General features: G+C 36.5%; 1 pseudogene; it reads left to right on the top strand.

Annotated features, from left to right (window-relative positions):
* The first annotated feature begins 6,232 nt into the window (after nt 1-6,232).
* LOC124979454 (dnaJ homolog subfamily C member 14-like) lies at nt 6,233-8,414 on the top strand (annotated as a pseudogene).
* Nucleotides 8,415-16,640: the final 8,226 nt, after the last annotated feature.

Genomic DNA, 16,640 nt, shown 5'->3' with positions numbered 1-16,640 from the left:
CCTATCTCTCACTATCAGACATTTTCTTTGGAGTTATTTCTTTATTGGCATACTCACTTCTTCTAGTCTCCCACGAAGAACTAAACTAGTTGACCTCCCATCCATTCATGCCCTTCAGGGAGATGGCAGTAAGGACATGATCCTGGGAGACAAGAAAGAAGACAGGTGACCAAGTTTAATCACACTGTCAATTTGACCTTCAGGTAAGTAGGTAAATGATCTTTTCTAGAAGGAAGAGGCCTATGCTGGGATATCTCCCAGCAGGCTCTGTCCTATTAGCTTTAGTTCAGAAACAACCAGGCCTGGATCCCCAGAGAATGTGTTACAAGCTGCACTACTCTCTGCAAGCACTCCCTGCTGTCTGAGGAACTCCTGAACCTCACTCTGACACCTCACTTTTCAGGCCCAGAAGTACATTTCTGACAGAGCAAGGAAGGGCCTGGAGATCTACTTTTGAAATTCAAGATTTCTTTCTGCTTTGTGGGAACCTCTTTGGTAGACAGTATCCTGAAATTTTTATAAAGCTTAATGTAGAAATTTTTATTTGTTTCTATTGTGACTATCTGAACTGGTATGTTAGCCAGTTTGCTGAACTTACCATTGTTAACATATATCTACAGTTGACAGGGTGCAATCAGGGAGAGCTGATGGATTAGGAGCTCTGGAGTAGTTGTAAGATTCTGTAGCTGTGGATGGCTGAGGTGTCTGTGCACTGTTTCCCATCAACTCCTGAGGTGGAGCTAGATCTCTGAAAATGTTTTCATTTAGTACTAGAAGTCAGTTATCACTGGTCTACAGAAGAGTTGCTCAAGAGTCTGGTGGTGTATCACTATCAATAGATGGTGAAAAAAGTGAATATTGTGGAGTTAAGCTCCAAGGGACTCTCAATCTGGCTGGTTAGAGCTATTCAATTATATTATAGGGGGACCTGAATTCTGCCAAATATGATCTGAGTGAACTGCTCACTACATGGCTTACCTTCAACAACTTGTTTTTGAAGTTCCAGTCCTCACATCTATTGCAGAAAGCTGTCAAATTTCTAGGCCATAGAAGAGAGCAATGACCTTGATAATCATAAACAGCAAATGATGTTATACAGTAGAGCTTAGACTGGCTTAAAAGCATTTTTTTCAATAAAAGATTTGCTCTCTACTTCACATTTTTCTAGATTAGTATTAAGGTTAGCTTCACAACATTGGTCCCTTTATACTAGACTCTCAATAGGCAAAGTGATAGATTTAAATTTATTACACTATATGTCTCATTTTGATTCTTTGAAAAAGAGAGGTCAGGATAGAATTAGACGTGCAAGATATTTATTGGAAGAGACACTTATGAAAAAGCAGGGGTAAATAGGGAGATGCTTACAACTGCGGTAAAGGTCTGACTCCTGCCCCGGAAGGGAGGCAAGGAGGGAAGGAACAGGTGGACTGCTTCTGAAGATGACACGGTTCTATGAAAGCTTCTGGCATGGTGATGGGTATCAGGTAGAATTTGCCCCCTCAGATGAATGCCTCACTGGACAATAACCTTGGCGGACCCAGCCTGTGGTTGGGAAGAGGTTGGAGAATGGTGATCATCAATGATTTTCATTATTTGCTTTTTTTCTTGAAAATGAACCATACTTTCTTGTCTCCACTTTTCTTCTGATTTTTAATTGTATGCCAGATATGTATATAAGAGATTTAAAGATCCTGCAGTAATGCTACTTTCCACCAGAAAGCCATTCCCTTGTCTCTGTTAGTCAAATGCTGTGGATTGGATGTTTGGGCCCCCTCAAAATTCATTGTGTTGAAATTTAATCCCCAGTGTGATGGTGTTTGGAGGTGGGGCCTTGGGAGATAATTAGGTTATGATATGGAGGCTTTATGACTAGGATTAGGGCTCTCATAGAACAAGGATGGAGAGCTAGTTTACTCTCTTTCTCCCATGTGTTGGTATAGAAAGAAGTAAGCAATATGCAACCTGAAAGAGAGCACTTGCTATAACTCAACCATGCTGATCCATGCAAGTCCATGACCTTGGACTTCCAGCCTCCAGAATTATGAAAAATAAATCTCTGTGGTTTATAATCTATCTAGTCTATAGTACTTTGTTACAGCAGTCCAAACTAAGACAACAAATGAGGTAATTTACTAGCAACCTTAACCAATCAGGAATTGAGTTCGTTTAGATTGAATTGCAATTTTAGGAACAATTTGTCTACTTTGTTTTGTCCTCCTTTGGCATGAACTTCCTCTCTGTTTCTGTACAATGTGATGGTTTCTGTCTCCTTAGTCATGAACATTCCAAAAGAATCAGTTCTGTGCTTTGCAGGTTTTGAGCTTTGTGTGTTAGCGTCCACATACAAAAGTTCAGAATCTGGTACTTATCTTAAAGGAGAAAAAGACATTGCCTATTTAAAGCAGGTCCCTCTTTAAGCAGGACTTTGATTTGTAAATATCACAAGGGGACAGAGATTTTACTTTGTCTTTTTAGATGCTTCAGACCAAGCCCTCAAACTTTCTGCTTTATTACAACTTGCAATAAATTTCTCAGGGGGAAAGTCAGGTGAGCACTTGGGGCTCCTGTAGAGAATGATCTATCACGTCAGTATTCCAGGAGAGTGCTTCTGCTTAGGTCATGCCTCAGACAATGCCTAGAATTGATAAATTCTTCCAGTGAAGGAAGTGGTTGGTCATTTTCGCTTCCTTTAACAAGTTGTTTTTTATTTTATCTCGTTCTTATCATTTGTAGTTTTCTGATGTGTTTGAAATATGATTTAAGAAACTTCATTTTTTTATGATTGTGGCAGAGAACCACTCTCTCAGTATTTGATGATTTAGAACAATTTACAATTTATTGTGTTGTGCTTTCTGGTTTCTGAGACAGTTAGAAGGACTTTTTCCCTCCCTCGATCCTATAAAGAAAAGATCCATGTTTTCTTCTACTATTTAAATTATCTATTATTATCCTATTTAAATCTTTGGTCAAGGGTTGAAGGTGCACCTTAGTGGCAGAACTGCTTGCCTAGCATTCACAAGGCCCTGGGTTCAATTGTAAGTACTGCAAAACCAACAAACAAAACACACACACAAAAAAATTTTTTAATTTTATCCCCTTGAAATATTTTCAAAGCTCTGTCTCCATCTGATCAATACTTTCTACTATATAATTAAACCTACTCCCCACCCATTTTCACGTGCTAATTTTTCTTTTTGAGAATTATTTTTTATTTGTTCTAATTAGTTTTACATGACATTAGAATGCATTTTGATGCATCATACATAGAAGGAGTATAATTTCTCATTCTGGTTGTACACGATGTAGGATCACACTGGTCTTGTACTCATATATGCACATAGGGTAATAATATCAGATTCATTCTACTATTCTTCCTACACCCCTTCTCCTCCCTTCACTCCCCTCTGCCTAATGCAAAGTATCTCTATTCTTCCGTAGCACCCCCACATTAGGAATTAGCATCTGAATATCAAAAAAAAATTTGTGCTAATTTTATGATATAGTAATATGTAAATGCTCATACATAATTTGGTCTATTTAGAATTTTCTATTCTTTTATTTTGGTCTATTTCTTGACTAATAAAACTCTCCATTGTCTTTTAACTTTGAGGCTTTAAAATACATGTATCGACATGTGGAGGTTTCAGTCTTTTCCTCATTTTTCTTCTGTTTAGAATTTTTTAAGTTTTTCTGGTGGATCCCTTATTCCACGTAAAATAGAGTTAAAAGAACAAACGGAGTATTTTTAGTGGAATTTCAATAAACATAAAATAATGTAGGAAAAATTGGAAGCTTTATGATTTTATCTTATTACCCAAGTATCTTGTATTTATTTCCATTTGTTCAAGACTCACTGTCTTTCACCAGTATTTTAAAATATTTTGTAAATGTGTGATTGACTTTTTTATTTACTGTACTTCCAATAGTTTGTTTTTTTGTTGTCATTGTCATGGTAAATGATTTTTCTTTCCATTTATCTTCTAAATGGCAGCTGCTGATTTTGATGTCAATGCCAATTTCATACTTCTGTTACTCATTTATTATTTTATTTGTTTTTCTTTTGTATATCAATCACACTGATAAAATCATAGAATATCTGCAAATAAAAGTCAACTTTATTATTTAAATAAAATCATAAATCTTTTGAACTCTTCATATTTGGTTTTAATTTCTAATTTTTTCTTGTTTGAATGCATTGCTTAGTACCTTTGGGCAAAAGTTATTCAAAAAGAAGCTGGGTGTAGTGGTGCATACCTCTAATCCCACCTACTTGGAAGGCTGAAACAGGAGGGTCACAAATTCAATGACAGCCTGAGTACTTAGAGAGACGCTATCTCACTAAAAAAAGAGCTACAGGTATAGTTCCATTGTAGAGTCTGTAGCATTTCAATTCCCAGTATGTAACAAACAACAACAACAACAACAAAAATAGTGTCATAGGCCTATTTTTCTTGTTTCTGATTCAATAGTGAATGCTCTATTGTTTTCTTATTAGCCATACTGGCTTAGTAAAGGGGATAAATAATTTTTACAGTTTTAGAAGAATTCACCTATCTCTAATTCTTGAATATTTTACTTTTTATTTTTTAGTATTTTAAAGATTTGAGAAGGTACACAAAATGTAAATGTGTATGTGAGTAAAAAAACTGCAATAAAATGAAAAGCTATGTAAGTATCAGCCAGAACAAAGAAAAGGTAATGGCCAACTTTCCCCTCTTTCTCACTACTTTATGACTAAAGCTGAGCCCTTTTCTCACTTATAACTATGTAGTTTAGTGTTGCTTGCAAGTATTTTTTAGGGTTTACTTTCAATATAAAGTTTGTGGAATTCATCCATGTGATTGTGTTTGTTTTTACTGGACTATAAAGTCAAATGTATAAATTTACTACATTTTGTATACCTCATTCATTGTTGATTGATACCTGGCATGTTTCCAATTTGAGGATAATATACAAAATGCCACTATGAATATTCTTATATACAGTGTCTTAAAAGATATGTGCATAGTGAGTATACATTTGGGAGTAGAATTGACATATCAGAAAGAATGCATATATTTAATTTTAGTTGTTATATTCAAATATATAGCTTCCCAAAGTGGTTGCAAAATTTGCACTCCAACCAGTGATATATGAGAATCCAAGCTGCTTCACATTCACTGTAAAACTTGGCCTTGTTGAGTTTAGTATAACTTTTAACACTAAAAATTGCAGGAAAAATAATAAAGAACTTTTCAATAAATATAAAAAATAAAATAGATTGTCAAGAATATGTATTTATCTTGTATAGGCTGGACATGAATTCAAATAAAGCCTCAATCATGTAAAGTAAAAATTGCCAGATATGATAGAACAGATATATTAACCCCTATTTTGACACACTTCTCATAACCTAATAGATCGAAGAGCCTAAAATATTAGTAGGAATATAGAAAATCAGGATAATATGTTTATCAAATTTGGATATATATATGCCCAAAAGTATCCAAAAGTATATATATATATATATATATATATATATACACACACACACATATATATACATATATAGTTTTGCATATTCAGAACACTTGGAATATTGACAAGTGAACTTGAGGTATTATGTATACATGCCACCAATGAAATAATAATAACAATACTAAGGTAATTTTTAAGTGTAAACTTTATAAGATCAAACTACAAAATACAGAATAGCAAATGTCAGCAATAAATATTTCCTGACCTGAAAATTCCTATTCTTCATTGATAATCCTAGGTGGAAGCTACTTACCACCTATTAATATTAATAGTTTATAGTGTATCATTTTTGAAATTTCTGCATAGAAATACATAATTTTGCGTGCAGCAAGGTGTATCCTTTATAGATTCTTACTGATTTCTCTATTTTTTACACAAATGGATCATCTTTTGCAAATGATTATACGTTTCTTACACCTAAGTTCTAGTAAATTTTGGAATTTTATATATACATGTTGTATATGTATAATGCATATATAAAATGTACATATATACATATGTACATATATCATATATACACACTATATCTTGTATATCCTAGAATTATATATATATAGATGTAAATATACTATATCTATATTATATACCTATGTATAATACATAAGTGCATAAAATAAGAATTAATATCAAGATACATATTATTGGAGCCGAGGGAGCTGCTCTCGTAGCTCCCTCTGGCCCCAGGCCCAGCTGCTCCAGGGGGAGGAGTTACCGCTGCTCTTCGGCATCAGCACATAATATAATGATGGCTGTGACCTAAAACCCTCAGGAAGCCCTGGGGTCATGGCCCAGAAGCACCCGGGAGAAAGAGGGTTGTGTGGAGCCCACCAAAGTGTTGGTGCCTCCCTCAGAACTTTAGGATCCTCCGCGGACCCTGAAATACTTTCATTCTCAGGACTCAGGGACTCAGCAGGGACTGCTCCTAATGGTACCCGCTGCCTCACAGAGCACTCTGGTCCTAAGTACACACAGCCCCCAAACCCAGCCCACTCGTCGGATCCAAGCCATGCCCCCCCCAAGGGGTTCAGGACCACCTAGGGAAGGAGAGGACCCTGATCAGAGTGAAGCATCTTCAAAAGAGTCAGGAGTGGACCAGGAACTCTCAAGAGAGAATGAGGCCGGGTACCAAGAGGATGGGAACCCTTCTTTTCTTTCCATTCCATCTGCTTGTAACTGCCAGGGAACCCCTGGAATCCCTGAAGGGACAAATTCTGAGCGAGGAGATGGCTCTTCTAGCAACTTTTGCCACCATTGTACCTCTCCAGCCTTGGGGGAAGATAAAGAGTTGGAAGAGGAATACGATGATGAAGAAACTTTTAAATTCCCCAGTGATTTTTTCACGTGTGTCCAGCGGAAAGAAACCCCCATCTCGAAGACAGCAGCATCGCTTTCCAACCAAGGAGGATACTCGGGAGGGTGGCCGTAGAGATCCCAGGTCCGCTGGTCGACATCGACTGGGCAGGAAACGAAGTCAGGCAGATAAGCGCAGAGGCCTGGGATTGTGGGGAGCAGAGGAACTATGTCAACTTGGATAGGCAGGCTTCTGGTGGCTGATTGAACTGCTGGTATTGGTGGGAGAATATGTGGAAACTTGTGGCCATCTCATCTACGCATGCAGGCAGCTGAAAGGCAGTGATCTGGACCTTTTTGAGTTGGGGTGGGAGCCTGGGCAGGTTGGGTGGGGGGCTGGGCCCCGATGATGTTCCATTTTCTAAGCCAAGGGCTTTACTATGGGGTTGGACTGTTAACCCGTTTTCTTAGGTTACTGGGTGCTTTGCTGCTCCTGGCTCTGGCCCACTTTTTGGGTTGTCTACAGTTGGGCTGGCAGTTTCTGATGGGACTGGGTGACCGTTTAGGCTGGAGGGTTAAGGCCACCTGGCTCTTCTCTTGGCTAGATTCTCCAGCTTTGCAGTGTTACTTGACTGTGCTGAGAGATAGCAGGCCATGGCAGCAGCTGGTAAGAATAGTTCAGTGGGGTTGGCTAGAGTTGCCTTGGGGCAAGCAGAGGACTAATAGACAGGGGAATGCACCCTTAGCTAGTGGACGCTATTGCCATCCTGAAGAGGAAGTGGCTCGACTCTTGAGTATGACAGGTTCCTGAGGATGAGTTAAACCCTTTCCATGTGCTTGGGGTTGAAACCACAGCATCAGATATTGAACTGAAGAAGGCCTATAGGCAGCTGGCGGTGATGGTTCATCCCGATAAAAATCAACATTCCCAGGCTGAAGAGGCCTTCAAGGTTTTGCGGGCAGCTTGGGACATTGTCAGCAACCCTGAAAGGCGGAAGGAATATGAGATGAAACGAATGGCAGAAAATGAGTTGAGCCGGTCTGTGAATGAGTTTCTGTCCAAGCTGCAAGATGACCTCAAGGAGGCGATGAATACTATGATGCGTAGCTGATACCAAGGAAAGCACAGGAGGTTTGAAATGGACCGGGAACCTAAAAGTGCCAGATATTGTGCTGAATGTAATAGGCTGCACCCTGCTGAAGAAGGAGACTTTTGGGCAGAATCAAGCATGTTGGGCCTCAAGATTGCCTACGTTGCACTGATGGATGGAAAGGTGTATGACATCACAGAGTGGGCTGGATGCCAGCATGTCGGAATCTCCCCAGATACCCACAGAGTTACCTATCACATCTCATTTGGTTCTCGGATCCCAGGCACCAGTGGTCACCAGAGGGCCACCCCAGATGCCCCTCCTGCTGACCTTCAGTATTTCTTGAGTCGGATCTTTCAAGTATCCCCTGGCCAGATGTCCAATGGGAACTTCTTTGCAGCTCCTCAGCCTGGCCCTGGGGCCACTGCAGCCTCCAAGCCCAACAGCACAGTACCTAAGGGAGAAGCCAAACTGAAGTGGCGGAAGAAAGTGAGGAGACACTTCCAACTTTGAAGTCCCTTCTCTTTTTTCCTCAAATCAATGTCAGGGAGTCAAAAGGGCTCTGTACAGCACATGATGGAGTTTCATTTGATTATTTTTAAATATTTTAAAAAGGGAAAATGTTAAGCTTAAATTGTTCACTCAGTACTCATAAGAAGCCCCTGAACCATTCGCCTTCCTCCCCCAGCACCCAGGAACTGAATCTTGTCTTCTGACAATACCAAAGAAATAGGGGGTGGTTAGAGCAAAGAACCTAAGGCCTGGACCTAGGCTGGACAAGGTATCCCTTTGAGGTATGGGAACTGGGTATTTCCCTGGGGTATGTATGCCTTTGTCTTGTCATTTGCTTTTATAGCAGATGATATTACCCCACCCCTGCTTTTTAAACTGAGTCAATCTTATTTCTTGACCCATTTCAGGGGGAAACCCCCTCCTTTACTCTGATATACTAGTTAAGACAGAACAAGAAAACATGTAGCCCTAATTTTGAAGATGCATAGAGTTCAAAGAGTGTAAACTGAACTTTTCCTTTGACTTTCACCTTGTGGGAAAATCACCCTACTTTAGGCTTATTGCTGCAAGGATGGCCAAAATTAATAATTTTTAAGAAGCAGACTCATGCCCTCTGCCTTTGGATGAGGGAAAAGGATAAGAGGGTTCCTAGAAGCCCTCTTGTGATCCAAGGGTTTGTGTTTTTTTTAAGTTTGTTCATATTTGTATGTACATATCTATTTAAAGCCAGGGACTATCTTTCTATAAATATATAACTGGCAAAAAAAAAGATACATATTATTCTTTTTTAAAAAATATTTTTTTAGTTGTAGATGAGCTAAATACTTTTATTTTATTTATTTATTTTTATATGTTGCTGAGGATTGAACCCAATGCCTCACATATGCCAGGCATGTGCTCTATCACTGAGCCACACTCCAGTCCCCATACTGTTCTTTTTTTTTAATATTTGCAATTTCTCTATTTTTTTATAATTTATTTATTTTTATTTTTTCAGTTTTTACAGATTGCATTTCAACTAATTGTACACAAATGGGGTACATCATTTAACATAAATTGATCATGTATGGTTATGTAAAGATAAAATACATCATATATAAAAAGCAATTTTATAACACATATGCATTTTATACATATATAAATATATATACATAAAACACATTTTTTATACCTACATAGACTTTCATTATATTGGTATGACATAATTTATTTTACTAATCCTTCATTTAAGTGTATTTTTCTCCTTCAAAATAGGTATAAATATAAATGAGCATCTTTAAGACACCTTTTTAAAAATATTCTACAGAGACATATAATTTAACCATTTACTGCAGAGTTGGAGAACAATATCACTTACAGGTATAGTAACCTCATATAGTAACTGAAAACCTGTTTGTCAGTTAAAATATTTCTCCCAGAAGTCAAGAAATAAACATTTAGAGAGAAAATCTAGGGTATTGTCCTTAAAAACTGATTCTAGTACATGCGGTTAGTTAAGCTACTTATCCATGAGTATATGGCGATGCAATACATAGGATAGGACAGGACCACAAAAAGCTTTGTTCTGATTGAAACTCTTCCCATTAATTGTACTATTGTTTTAAGAACCAAAATATAAAACTAATTCAAATATGCAGTGTTATACACACACACACACAACCCTCTCAATCTTTTGAACTTTCAGAAATGCACCAAGCATCTTATACTACATAAATTATATTTATACAGATATGCATATCAATTGGGCTATTTTCTATCATTGTAACTGTTTAGGAACTTTGTTATAGGATTTAATAAACATTCCCTGGAAACTTGAAAAGTTAGTTGTCTTAATGCCATGTATCTATGTGTGAGCAAGCATTTGAATGGATGAAGTCTAAACTGAAGTTAAGCTTCAATCCACATAAGGACCCAGACTTGTTAGTTTTCTGGTGTTATCCAGAAATGGTTTCATCTCTCATTTTACTGTGACCTCCTTGGATGCATAAAGCCAATAGTAAACATATTTCTGAATAAATTAATTCTATATTAAAAAATCCAAGTGAACTGACTGTCCTCAAAGAGACTAAATATTATGGCTTTTTTTCTTTTCTTTTTCTTGCCCTTCAGATATTGTTCAGCTATTTTGTGATAGTTTTTGTCAGATTTGTTTTATTTCAGAAGACATCAACCTTTAAGAAAAAAGTCAATTTCTAAGTTGACAATATTTTAAAGATTAAAAAAACAGTTTTGTGCCTAAAGTATTTTTGTTCAAAATTAAAATCCATCTTTGATTGATACTTCAGAAATTTATCCTATGTTTTTAAGAAATCTCATACATTAAAATATATTTTGCAACTATACGGAACTTGAAAGCAAAACTAAACTACAACTCTCATTTCTGGTTATATTGTTAGTTCTAGCTGAGAGTTAATGGAAGTTTATGAATTATTGAAAATTACTAGTTACTAATAAAATAAGCCAAATCCCATGATACACAATTATAGAAACCATTAATACTTTTAGTATAATTACTATAAGAGAGGATAAATAGTTTTATACCATTACACATATATTCACTTATATGTGTATAATCTTATTTTAAAATAGGTTAGTTTCTTCCAATGTTCTGCGTTCCAGCTATGAATTTCATTGTTAGCATTTTATTGTTGTATACTGTAAAATTCCAAAAGTTGCAGAACTACTAGCCTGGGATTTTCTCTCTTTAAAGCAATAGAATCCAGATGGCATATGGAGGAATTTGATGCTAACTTCTGAAGGAGAAATAGAAATTTCCTCTTTATTGGTGATTTGGCACTTACTGAGTTTCCTTACATTTAAATTGGAGGCTTATTGGTACTCCTGGCCTATGAACTGTGAGTAGAGTTGCTGTCACTTCTTAGCAGGTACAGGCAAGGACCTCCCACACGTCTTCCTTCTCTGTTACCATACCTTGGAAGTTATACACTTCAGATGGCAAAGTGAAAGATGGAGAACAACTGGCTGATCTTCACCAGATTTTAGGGGTTTGTTGGGATGGCACACTAAATTTGATCTAATACATCTGTGCTTAAGAGTTAGTATGATCTCAGCTCTTATTTTAAGTGAGGTATGCAAAGGTGAAAACACAGTCATTAAATTCAAATGAGGCTCTGCCAAGAAGTAGTTGAGTGGCAAGGCACATTTTAAGGCAAGGTGGAGTCATTTCTCAGAATCCGGTGCAAATACATATAGCTCACCAAAAATCATTCCACCGTTTTCTTCATTTTAAAATACTCAAGTCAATAGGGTTCTACAGACAGTAAATACAAGATAAGAAAGCAACCCAGTACACAGTTATGTAAAATGTAAAATAAAACCATTTATATGTCACCAGTCTTAAGTGTAAGTAAAACAGTAGGAAATTTCAATGCCAGGATCCTTCCTTGCAAGGAAAAGACAATCATTTTCTTTTCACAGAGGAAGACTTTCCAGATCAGAGGAGTTGAGGCAGTGGGAAAAGATCAAACAATTACAAAAATATCAGCATATCCTGAATGTTAATTATACTCAGTACCAATAAGAATCCAGTTGAATCAAAGCACACCAAGCTTCCTTGATCTAGCAAGTAAAATCTCTAGCAAAGTGATAATATAAAACTCAGAGAGACAACAGATGTGCTGCAGGAGAACATGCTGATTTTATAGGCACTAAAGTTTCTCTTAAAATAAATACAGTCATTTAAAGTCTTTGAGTCATGGCTGGAGAAGCACCACATGGAGGTGATAGAGCAATTAAGTGTCCTATGGGAAAAGGAAAGAACTGGAAGAGAATCTCTATGGAGCAAATCTTGAATATACAAATTAAATTGTCTGTAAATCGTAGATTGAAACATGTCTGAAACTGGTTCCATAATAGCATAAGAATCTATCATACACTAAGACTGGTCTTTGATGAGGCATGATCTAAAAAGAACGAGAGAAATAACAGTCACATTGCAACCCAGGCTCAATCTCATCACTCTTTCTCAATTTAGTTTAAGTGGTCAGTTTAGTTTTGACTCTGCATGGCTAGTTTCATCACTTAGTGAGCAACCAAATATGAAATTTCTTCAGTTTTCTTTTTTTTTAGTGAAAAAGATTGCAAAGACTTCTAAATTTGATTCCCAACTCTATTTGTTATTTGAACATCTTTGTTTAAGCCCCTTAAATTAGTCGAAGGCTAGTCCCTTATTTTTCAAACAGAAATTATAACTCCTTACTTGTAGGGTTCTTGTGAAGATTAAAGGTAGTCAGCTTTGCAAACTCTCTACCATGTAATACATACTCAAAGCCATTTCTCTTTCTTATCTTTTGAAAGGAGGCAGAACATATATATGGTCAGTTTACAAAGGGCTTGGAGGTAAGCTCTGAAATAAAGTTTTTTGATTTAATATTTTGCTTCTAAAATTTTATATATTAAAAATCTTAAATAAATTCCCTCCACTGAGAAAACTAAAAGGATTACAGTCCTTCAAAGATGTTTTAATATTTTATTGAGAATTTAGAACTGTATACAATATTAACCATGCTGTCTTTAAAGACTGTTGCAATATTTACTTTTTAAATGGACATATAACCTTTTTAGGAAAAATGTAATGCATTGTTTTGTTCATATCCACACTTGGATGTCTAATAGATATCTTAAATTTGAAAAGTCCAAGCCAAACATATTTTCTCTCCTCTACTAATACAAAACCTTTTTCCCCTCAATCTTTCTAAATGTCAAGTCTATTCTACTTATTAAAAGTAAAATTTACTTTTTTCTTTATCTTACATTGAAAAACCAAACCAAAAGCTTATTCTTTCAATTACCTTCAAAATTCAATAATTTTCCTCAACCCTTCTGCTGCTATTAAAGTACAAATTAATGCTGAAGCTCTTTTGGATTATTGCTATTGTCTCCACATAATCTTGATGTACTTAGATTCTTCAAATAGTCTTGTCAAAAGAGAAATCAGAGTAGTGTTTTAAAAAAATTAATGCCAGAAACATCAGGCCACTGCTCAAAATACTTCATAGCTTCTGTCGTGACCATGATCTAGGAGATCCTTAGCAATCTGTTCCTCATTAACTCTAATGCTCAATTTTTCCTTCCCTTACCCTATCTAGTCATTTTTCCCTCACTGATGGGCCTCAAGAAACACATGCTCTTCATCAGTGAAGTAAAGAATGTTCTTTTCCATATTTCCCATTGTTCACTTCCTCTCCTCAGACATCATCTTCTCAGTGAAATCTTCCTGACCACATTTAGTGAAGTACCAACAAGAACATCCCCACCCAAGTTTCCCCGTCCTCCTGAAACTGCTCTGTGCTTCTCTTCTCACCATGTGCAATGCTGGATAACTACCTGTTTATTTATTTTTGTCTGATTCCCTTACTAATACATATGTTTGCTTCTATTTGTTTGTTATTATCCTCAGTGTCTAGAGTAGTGCTGGATCCATCTTTTCTCAGAATATATTTGTTGAAGGGAAGAAGAAAGGTAAAGAGATAAGATTTTATTTCCTTCTTCTGTGTCTTTAAATTTCTAAAGAGAGATATGCTTCAGAGGTCGGAATCCATCTCCAACATAGTTCCTCTGAGACATCTGTCAGATGACTTGGAGAGAGAGAGGAGTCAACTGTCCTCAACTCCCCCTCCCAACATTTGGAAGAATTTGGACCTTGAAGGATTAATATAACCTCAGTTGTTTGCCAAGCTATTTTGCTGATTCTGCAAGGCACATCCCACTACAGCAAGGGGCACTGAAGGTTACAAATCTGGATTACCTCACTGGTCAATAAATTACCCTCCAAGTACATTGTGAATTCTGTGTCCTTAGAAACATGAGGACATGGTTATTTTCTGTCTTCGGATAATTTTGCAGAGCCTATGGGTTATATTTACCTATCAATAGTAAATCAATGTTACTAAAAAAAAGTAATAAACACACATATATGAAAGTGACTTGAAGAATATAATATTAGGGAAAGGAAGCATTAGAAAGTACGTAGGTTATTTTTCTTCCCTGTGATAAAAGGATAAATATAATTTTTTGAGTGCCTACTATATTATAGGCAATTTACAAATCTTAATTTTTCAACATCCCTGTGAAATATTAGTATTCTCACTTAATAGGTAAAGAAACTGGCAGGATAAAGTTGAATGTTTAATCCATAATTGCACACAAAGTACATATTAGGACAGAGAATCAATCCAGTATCTGCATGAGTTCATAGCCTCTGAATTCTCTTGAACATGCTGTCTTGTTTTAGAAGTCTTGCCTGTAGCACCTATTTAAACCCAATAGAATAATTGGCCTCCCTCTGTAGAAGGCATCCTGAAGGTATATTAGAGAATATATTGTTTTATTATAAATAATGAAAAATTGTTATACCCGTATATAACAAAATAATCCAAAATAAGATGTCCCTATACAGTCTATTAAATTTGAAGGAATCAAATCTGCTGCCAAAATGACGTGCTAGCCATCACTTTCATCACATTCAAAATGTAAGATTATGTAAATAAGTTACAAATTACCTCTCATCGTTTTATAGAATGAGTTTCTGCAGAGTTGCTGCTGAATCAGAGAATGAACTCTGTGTAACACTCATTAATTTTAAGGGTTATTGCAGTCATTAGTTTCTGTCAATTCACAATTGCTTTAAGTGAGCCTAAGATATTTGAGTTTTTCAGGTTGTGCTACATCTACATTTGTCTTAAAAATGTAATGCTTTATCATCCTACCTGGCAATTATTTGGCTTTCCCTAGACACAGAATTTGGCAGTACTCATAGTGGTAGTAAGTCTTTTCTTTTAAAACATTTGGATATTTCTTGATTTTTCTCAGCATGATAGACTCCCCACCCACCATGCATACTTAATAAAAACATTCTATAACTATCATGTTTAGCTCATAATTTGAAATTAGTTCTTCGTAGTATAATTTACATAAAATATACCTTAGGTGTTTGGCTATTATGTGAATCATATAGGTTATATCTTGGATGATATTGAAAGGTGTATCAAGGACCTTATGCATATTGTACTTATCCTTAGTACGTGTTGTCTGTCAGGTAAGTGTGTGCATCTTCATTTGCAGAGAAAAATGCACGAAGCTTCAATAGATTATGATTTACTCAGAGAAAACCGGCACTGCGGCTATCCTAATTCAGATCTGACGGCCTTCACTTGGTCTACATGACATGGGTTTATTTTTTAACACATCAAATTATATAATTGCCTGCTTCATTTAATATACAAGACTGTGGTGAGGTTAAAATTAAAGAAAAAAGACATTTAAAAAAAAAAAGACAAATGAGAGATGCTTTCAGTAGCAAGCGAACTACCATCAGCTCTAAAGAGGAAGAGCCAAATTGATTGGTCTGCTTGTAGAACTCGTCACGATGGAAAGTCTGGCTGCCTCTGCGGCAACACCTTTCATCTCGCGGAAGACTGCATGATTGCACTGTGGCGTACTAACAGAGAAATCCAGAGGGAATCCACATTTGGCAAATGAAACTGCTAGTTAAAAGCCTTACTTTGTGAGAACAAACTCTCATTACATAATAATGCCCGAGAGCAGGCCCCTGTTCCCCAAACTTACTAAATCCTGCCTTTTCTCAAATTACCATTTTTATGGGTTTCACATACACAGCAGAAGGCTTCAGGTGATGGAATTCACTCTGATCCGTGTGGTTCAGAATGGTAATTGCACCTATGCAATGAATATCCATTACTAGCATATTGCTATTTCGCTTTCCCTGTAAAGTAGGAAAGCTAAACTCGGGCAGTGTCACATATTGGAAGCTACAAAAATAAATTTCTTAGCATAGTAGAGTTTCAAGAGAAAATAACTTGACTAACGCATACTCAGGCTTCTAACCTGGGCCAGTATGTAATTTGAGGCCAAGTGTGAGAAAGTTCTGTGCATAATTTGTGTCTTTCTACTGTCAACAATGGGGAAAAGATGAGAAGAATGGTAAAAGTACTGAAGATAGAACTCTCTACACGGGAGCACCCAGCAAAACTAAATTCTGAGGCAATGCCAATGAGATATGATTTATGTATAACATCATTCATTCATTTAAAGAGAATAATCTGATGTATGCTGAAAGATGTGTACCCACAAAGCAACCAAAATACATAATATTTTATATTGTTACAAAAATCTCCTCAAACCCCTTTGTGGACATCTGTCTACTTCTTGATGCAGGAAATCATCAACGTGCTTTTCATTACCAAA

The sequence above is a fragment of the Sciurus carolinensis genome, chromosome 3 (assembly GCF_902686445.1).
Source record: "Sciurus carolinensis chromosome 3, mSciCar1.2, whole genome shotgun sequence".
Lineage (NCBI taxonomy): Eukaryota > Metazoa > Chordata > Mammalia > Rodentia > Sciuridae > Sciurus > Sciurus carolinensis.
The sequence above is the reverse complement of the archived record's forward strand: the minus strand, read 5'-3'. Positions and strand labels throughout refer to the sequence as shown.